Below are 7,314 nucleotides of genomic sequence, written 5' to 3' on the forward strand. Positions count from 1 at the left end.
ATTGGTACCTTTCATGAAGATCACACGGGAGGGTCAATGGTTCACTTGGACTTGTGCCTACCTTGTAGGCATGGCCGGTCTGAGACCCACTGACCTCCATACACATGCATACACACATAAATAAATAAATAAATAAATAAATAAATAAATAAATAAATAAACAAATAAATGTAAGTTCATCTTTTAATTTGTTGAGTAGACATTGAACCCTCTAACATATTTTTGTATCATTACTTATTTTGTTTTATACAATATATAATGCTATCATACATATATATATGATGGTATTAGTATAGCATTTATGATCACTACAAAGTATAAATTTATGTAATATCAATCCTGGTCTCTGCCTAGCTTGATAGCTTCCTGCATGCCTTATGGGTGAGTGTCACAGCTAAGGGAAGGAAGGCTGGTGCAGGAGAGATCATTATTATTCTTCTGACATCTCTGAAAGTGAAATGCTGTCTACGCACTCCATTGACTTGTCTAGGGGGAGTGGAATCAGTGTTGGACTTTGAAGGCATTTCTGCATTAAAATTCTGACTGTAAGTCCGCATCTGTGACAGCTGTTAGCCAGCTGCTCCTGCTGCCCAGTGGAATACTAGGAACTAGAAGGAGGGAGCAGAGGAAGGGAGAGGAGCTAACAACAGGCCTTCGGGGTTTCTCCTTCTAGTATCTGCTTGTTATCTAACTGAGACCTCTCTGATGTCTTGGGGGCTGAGATCATCCAGTAGGTTCTCTCTCTCTTTCTCTCTTTCTCTCTTTCTCTCTTTCTCTCTCTCTCTCTCTCTCTCTCTCTCTCTCTCTCTCTCTCTCTCTCTCTCTCTCTCTCTCTCTCTCTCTCTCTCTCTCTCTCTCTCTCTCTCTCTCTCTCTCTCTCTCCCTCTCTCTCTCTCTCTATCTATCTCTCTCTATCTCTCCGTGACTTGAGGTAGGCCTAAGAGTCACAGGGATAAAGAAGGAACTGATGTCTGCAGAGGACAGAAAGATGTTCCCGTGTGTGTTTGTGTGTGTGTGTGTGTGTGTGTGTGTGTGTGTGTGTGTGTGTATAGAAAAGAAGCCGCTGAACACTCATCAATGTCACCTCACACAGATACTTAGCCTCTATCGGACACACCCAGTATATAATGCACACCCCAGTTACACACTTAGCTCAGCCTTCACCATGAATCTGCACGTGCGTACTTGGGGTCTGATGTATGTTTGGATGCATAACCTACACACACACACTATTAAACATATATGTATACCTTATAATCACTCTCCAGTACACGCACATTCAGTGTATCGGGAAATGTTCTCTCCTGACAACCTCGGATCTACCAAGAGATAAATGCCCACGTGTACACACAGATGGCTCTGTAGACACTGGCAGACACAGTAATAACAACGACTCTAAACCTTCAAATGCTCTGACAGCTTCTACACACATAAATGCACCGACACACCCAAGTTGCTCCCACCGCTGTAAGTCTTTCTGAAATCCGAAGGGAAAAAGAAGGCCAGCTGCTAGCTAGCACACGTGACCGGGAAGGAAGGCGCTCCCGCCCATGACGGGATGGGAAAACTATGCCTGGGGCCCGCATCTCTGGCTGCTGTAGGCAGGACTGAGCACCACCCAGAGCAGCGACGTCGGATGGCCCTGGACGTGGCGCTAGGCACAGAGGGTGAGTGTCGTGCCCCTCAGAACAGAGAGTGGGGCGGACCTGGAGGAACCTTGAATGCTGCAGGCACGAGATGAGGTAGCAGAGGCTCGCCTCGGGATGGGGATGGAGATTGGGATGGGCCCCTCTCCACCTCTGCCTTGGGCATTACAGCCCGAATTCAAACATTGCTAAGGGGCATGCCACGTGCCAGGCTCTGACTGGTGGCTCAAGGGTTAAGAAGGAAAAGAGCCCTGTGGTTTACTGAGAACCTATTTGGTACCAAGCCCTCAGGCCCTGAACTTGTGCGCTTTCGTTTCCATGACAACGACTTATCTATCTTCAAAGGAGGAACTGACTCAGTCACTTTAAGGACAGGCTCTGGGCTGCACAGGCAGCAAAGGTACTTAACCCTTTGTGTCCAAATTGGATGCTTGGGTTCACAGAGTTAACCTCAATAGGGCTCATTATCTCTTTTGCTCTGGACATTCTTTAAATACATTAAAATGAGGAGGACGGTGGTGTAGATTTAGCTCAGAAAGCTATAGTAAATGACAGTCAGAAAATTACTTCAAGTTCTTCACAATTCCTCTCTCCCCCTCCTTCATCAAACTACTTGTCTCTAAGCCCTGTCTTTTTTGTTAGAGCCAGAGCTGTCTCTAGCTCATCTAGCCTTGAGCTCACTATGTAGCTTCAGATGGCCTTTGACTCCTGCTCCTCCTACCCCTCCCAATAGAGTGGTAGGATTCCCAGTGTGTGTCACCACGTTGAAATTATTCAGTGCTAGGGATCAAACCCAGGGTTTTGTGCATGCTGGCCAAGCTCTCTCCCAGCAGAGCCATACCCCAAACACTCCTGCCTCATTTGTATCTATATGTAGTTCACATTCTCTATCCCCACTCCCCTCTGATCCATCCCAGGAACCTCAACACTCAATCAAACTATCACAGTGGCTGATGGTGTTCTCCCAGCCCAGCCAGTCCCTCCTGTAACACACGAAGGCCTTCGCACATCTCAGTGTGGTGCTCCTCTGCTGGGACCATAAAACTTGTCTGCAACAGTCCAGAGGTCCTTCTCGTAAATGACCGTCTTCCAGAGACTGTCCACAGCAGACCAGCAGGGTTAATAATGACAATGACATTTAGCATTGTTAAAAACCTCTCTTCCTGCTGTTTTACTTCTGCTCTCCCATCTGCAAGGGATTATTTGGTATCTGGTTGCTATGTGCATTACTCAGCTCGTCACCACCAACTAACTCAGCTCCTCAGCTCTCTCCAGACACCGCCTCTACCCCTTCCTAACTTAACTAGCAGACTACATTCAAATGTGTGATGCCTTCCCAGATCCTAGCAGGGGCATCACTTTTGTCCCACTAGGGTGAATTGGAAATCTTTTCACAAGTTCAAAGTCATCTTTGAAGGTACTTGACTCCATGAAGAAGTCAGCAAGATGCCCTAAGAAATTAATGTGTGTATGTGTGTGTGTATTTTCTGTGTGTGTGTCTGGGTGTCTGTGTATCTTTGTGTGTGGATGTATCTGTGTCTGTGTGTCTGTATGTCTCTGTATGTATGTATGTAGGATGTATCTGTATGGATGTGTCTCTGTATGTGTGTGTTTTCTGTGTATGTGTGTCTATGCATGTGTCTGCGTATGTATGTATGTATATATGTATATATGCATATATCTGTGTCTGTGTTCTCTGTGTGTATAATTGTGTGTCTGTGTTCCTCTCTCTCTCTCTCTCTCTCTCTCTCTCTCTCTCTCTGTGTGTGTGTGTGTGTGTGTGTGTGTGTACTAATGAGCACACATGTACTTGAGTAGTGTAGTGTAGAGGTCAGAGGACAATCTCAGATATTGTTCCTTAGGAGCTGTCCAGTGCTACCCATGCCCAGTCTGGGTCTCTCACAGGCCTGGAGCTCACCAAATAGGCTAGGCAGGTTTGTCAGGGAATCCCAGAGATTCTCCTGCCTCTGCTTCTAAACACGTTTTACCAGGTTGAGTTCCTTTTTTATTTTTTTAATGTAGATCCTAGGGATCAAACTCAGGTCCTTATGCTTGAGCCCGGGAAGTAACTTTTTTGTTGCTGCATTGTTTCTTGTCTAGTCCTGGCCCTGCTGACTGCTCACTCTTTCCCATAATCTCACACGGATGCTTCCTGCTCCCCCTGCCCCCTGTTCACTAGGAGGCAGCAGACCGATACTCATACTTCTCCAACTTCTTCCTGCCAGTCAGGGCCCTGCAAACTGCATCTACTTCCATGAGAGGGATCCCCCACAAATGGAATTGCTCCGTTAATCCTCTTCTATTCCAGGTCCAGGGTTGGAAGCAATTCTCCGCCAAACCCTTTCTAAAGCCAATGGTCCTCCCCTGGCTTTGTGCGCTTCTGACTTCTTCCTCTGCCCACAAGGCCAGTCATGCTGGCATCACTAGCCTGTCAGAGACCTTCCTGCTAGCAGAAGGGCTAAGAGGGAGGACCATGAGCTCTGGACCTCTCGCCGGCAGGCCTAGTTTCCCAGATACGCTTGGCACAGAAAAGTTACTTTTACATTTACATTTTTACATGGAAAAAGTGATTTTACATTTTTCTGGGTTCTGTTTTGTCTTCTGCAAAATGGAGAAACCAATATCACCCTCTTAAACTATGGGGGAGCAATACAAGGCCTGCAGGATGCCAGGTCCCCCAGAAAAGCTAAATATTTCCTTTCTGCCTTTCTTTCCCTGTAAACATTTGAGTGTCTGAGTGTGGGCATAGCCATTTGGCAACGTGTGTGCAGAGGGCACAGGACAATTCTAGGTGTTGGGCCTCGCATTCTTCCTTATTTGAGGCTCAGTCCACTGCTTGTTTCTAGCTGTCCTGTGACTTTCCAAGGAGTCCTGTGTCTCCACTTCCTGTCTTGCTGTAGGAGCCCTGGAATCACATACAGGCTTTATGTGGGGCCTGGGGATTTGAACTGAGGGAGGCCATCACCTCTGCACAGCAAGTTCTTCGCTCACTGGGTCATCTCTCCAGCCCTAGAAATTTTTATTTGAACACAAAAATTACCTTAAAATTAGAGAGAGAGAGAAAAAAATCAGAAGTTAAACGTACAGTGTAAAGCCCACTCTGGTGGCATCTACCTGTAACCTCTACACCTGGGAGACACAGGCGGAAAGGTCAGACGTTCAAGAGCTTTCCCAGCTCCAGAGTGAGTTCCAGGCCAGCCTAAGGTACAGGAGACACTGTCAAGAAAGCAACAGTAGAGATGTGGAGGCTGGGCGTGGCTGGGCATGTCAGGATTGCTGACAAGCTCCAGGCCAACCTGCTCTATCTACATAGTCAATTCAGACCAGCCAAGGCTATACACTTAGGGAGACCTTGTCTCCAAGAAACAAACACACAAAAAAGTGCATCATAATCTGAGGTCCACATAAGGCAATTGATTAGCAAGCAGCCAGCTGATCACTTTTTGTGTGTATTTGTGTGTTTTTGTGTGTTTATGTGTGTATACACACATTGGAAGCCAGAAATTAACATTGGGTGTCTGCCTCTATTGTGCCCAAATCTTCTGGGGTGTGTGTGTGTGTGTGTGTGTGTGTGTGTGTGTGTGTGTGTTTTGTTTTTTTGTTTTTTTTTAATTTTTGTTTTTATTGGTTCTTTGTATTTTTGTTTGTTTGTTTCTGTATCATAGTTTCAGCACTGATCTTAATGATTTTAATGATTCTTGTCTTGTGACTTTCCCAGGGCCTTAAGGTTTATCATTCATTATGTTGTTTGTTTGCAACCTCTCTGATTTCTTTTTTTTTTTTTAAGATTTATTTATTATTATAAATCAGTACACAGAAAAGGGTATCAGATTTCATTATGGGTGGTTGTGAGCCACCATGTGGTTGCTGGGATTTGAACTCATGACCTTCGGAAGAGCAGTCAGTGCTCTTACCCTATTTTGGAGTTTTTGTTGTTGTTGTTATTGTTGTTTGTTTTTCCTGTTTGTATTTTTTGTTTTTGTTTTGTTTTATTGGGGTTTTTTTGGTTGCTTTTTGTTTTTGTTTTTGTTTTTGAGACACAGACTGTCATTGACCCTGGAATTGACACTTTGCTAGACTGACAGGCCATTGAGCTTCAGGAAAACACCCATACTCACTCCCCTAGCACTGAGGTAACAGCTGCCCAGCACCCCACTCCGCTTCTTTGAATGCTGGGGATCTAACCTCAGATCTATAGGCCTTTGCAGGAAAGCACTTTACCCAGCAAGCCATCTCCCCAGCCTCCAGCTGATGACTCTTGCTGAGACGGAGTTCCCTCAGGGACAAAGTTGTTTTCTGAGGCTTTTCAGCCTCTATTTGCCAGTTCTTACATGGAGCAATCTTAAAGAAATTGATGATAGGTTTGATCGATGCGTATAACCTTCTTTAGAGTATGGCATGTCTGGAGAGTAAGTATCTGAGGGGTTTTTGTATCTATGTGCACCATCACATGCTGTGCCCATGGAGAATAAAGGAGGGAGTTAGAGTCACTGAAACGATAGCTACAGAGGGCTGCTATAGGGGCACTGCCAACCTGAGTTCAATTCCCAGAACCCTCGTGGTGGAAGGAAAGAACATACTTCTGCGACTTGTCTGCTACCCTCCACACATACTCTTTGATATACTTTGGTAAATCACACACAGATACACAAACACACATGCAATCAATCAATCAATCCATGTACATTAATAAATAATATTAAAAGTTGAGTTGCAAATGTGAGAAACCTCATACAGTTCCAAAGTTAGTGTTAAATCAAATATTGTAAAATATGGGACTGGAGAGATAGCTCAGCAATTAAGAGCACTGAGTGCTCTTCCAGAAAACTCAGGTTCACTTCCGGCACATATTTAACAGATCACACTTTCTCTACTCCAGTTCCAGTGTATCCATCATTCTCTTCTGGTTTCCATGGGCACCAGACATACATGCAAGCAAAACACCCATATGCATAAAATAAAAATACATTTAAGAATAATTTTAAAGATGATGAAATGTCACACTAATATTTTTTCTTGAAGATTGACCATTCAAATGAGACGATACCTTGACCTAACAATGACCTAATAACATTGAAAATAATTTCACCTGCTACTTCTTACTTTTTAATGTGGCTATGAGATAATTTTAAATGACATATGACTTGTGTCCTTTTCCTATTGGACAGCACAGCCCAATTATTCTCTCCAACCATGCTCGCTGCCCAAGGTTCACCCACTAGAGAACCGAAGACAGGAGAACAAACACCCTCACGTCTCTTTCCTTCTCATCCCACTCAGCCACTGCATCCTTTTTCACTGTCTTCCTTAGTCCTCCACATGACGTCATAGCCACAGACTCATTGGAGCTTGATGGTCTCCCATTTCAATTACCAGGAGCATGGCTCTACCTCCCTGACCCCTGTAGCCAGTTCTTCAGTGGAGACACAGAGACCTATAGCAGCTTGGACCCGAGGGCTGGCCTGCACTGCCCACCATGTTGAATGTTATGTTTGTTAGTTTTGAAAAACCTGAGATATAACTAGTGGACAATAGAATCCTTCGATATCAATCGCAAGACTGACTTCTGGCCGGGTGGTGGTGGCGCACGCCTTTAATCACAGCACTTGGGAGGAAGAGGCAGGCAGATTTCTGAGTTCGAGGCCAGCCTGGTCTACAGAGTGAGTTC

The 7,314-nt window shown here is 44.9% G+C and overlaps 1 protein-coding gene across 5 annotated transcripts in view; it reads left to right on the top strand.

The window, feature by feature from the left end:
- Nucleotides 1-1,483: 1,483 nt before the first annotated feature.
- C1qtnf2 (C1q and TNF related 2) overlaps nt 1,484-7,314 on the top strand; it is an 18,130-nt gene continuing 12,299 nt past the window's right edge. Inside the window, exon 1 of one of the 5 annotated variants that reach the window (XM_031353912.1) lies at nt 1,484-1,667. The gene's annotated coding sequence lies outside the window, so the exon portion shown is untranslated. Of the gene's footprint in view, nt 1,743-7,314 lie in introns of all 5 variants that reach the window. The other 4 variants (XM_031353911.1, XM_031353910.1, XM_031353914.1 and 1 more) reach the window with 4 other exon arrangements.

This window comes from Mastomys coucha, unplaced genomic scaffold (genome assembly GCF_008632895.1).
Source record: "Mastomys coucha isolate ucsf_1 unplaced genomic scaffold, UCSF_Mcou_1 pScaffold5, whole genome shotgun sequence".
In the NCBI taxonomy this organism is placed as follows: Eukaryota; Metazoa; Chordata; class Mammalia; order Rodentia; family Muridae; genus Mastomys; species Mastomys coucha.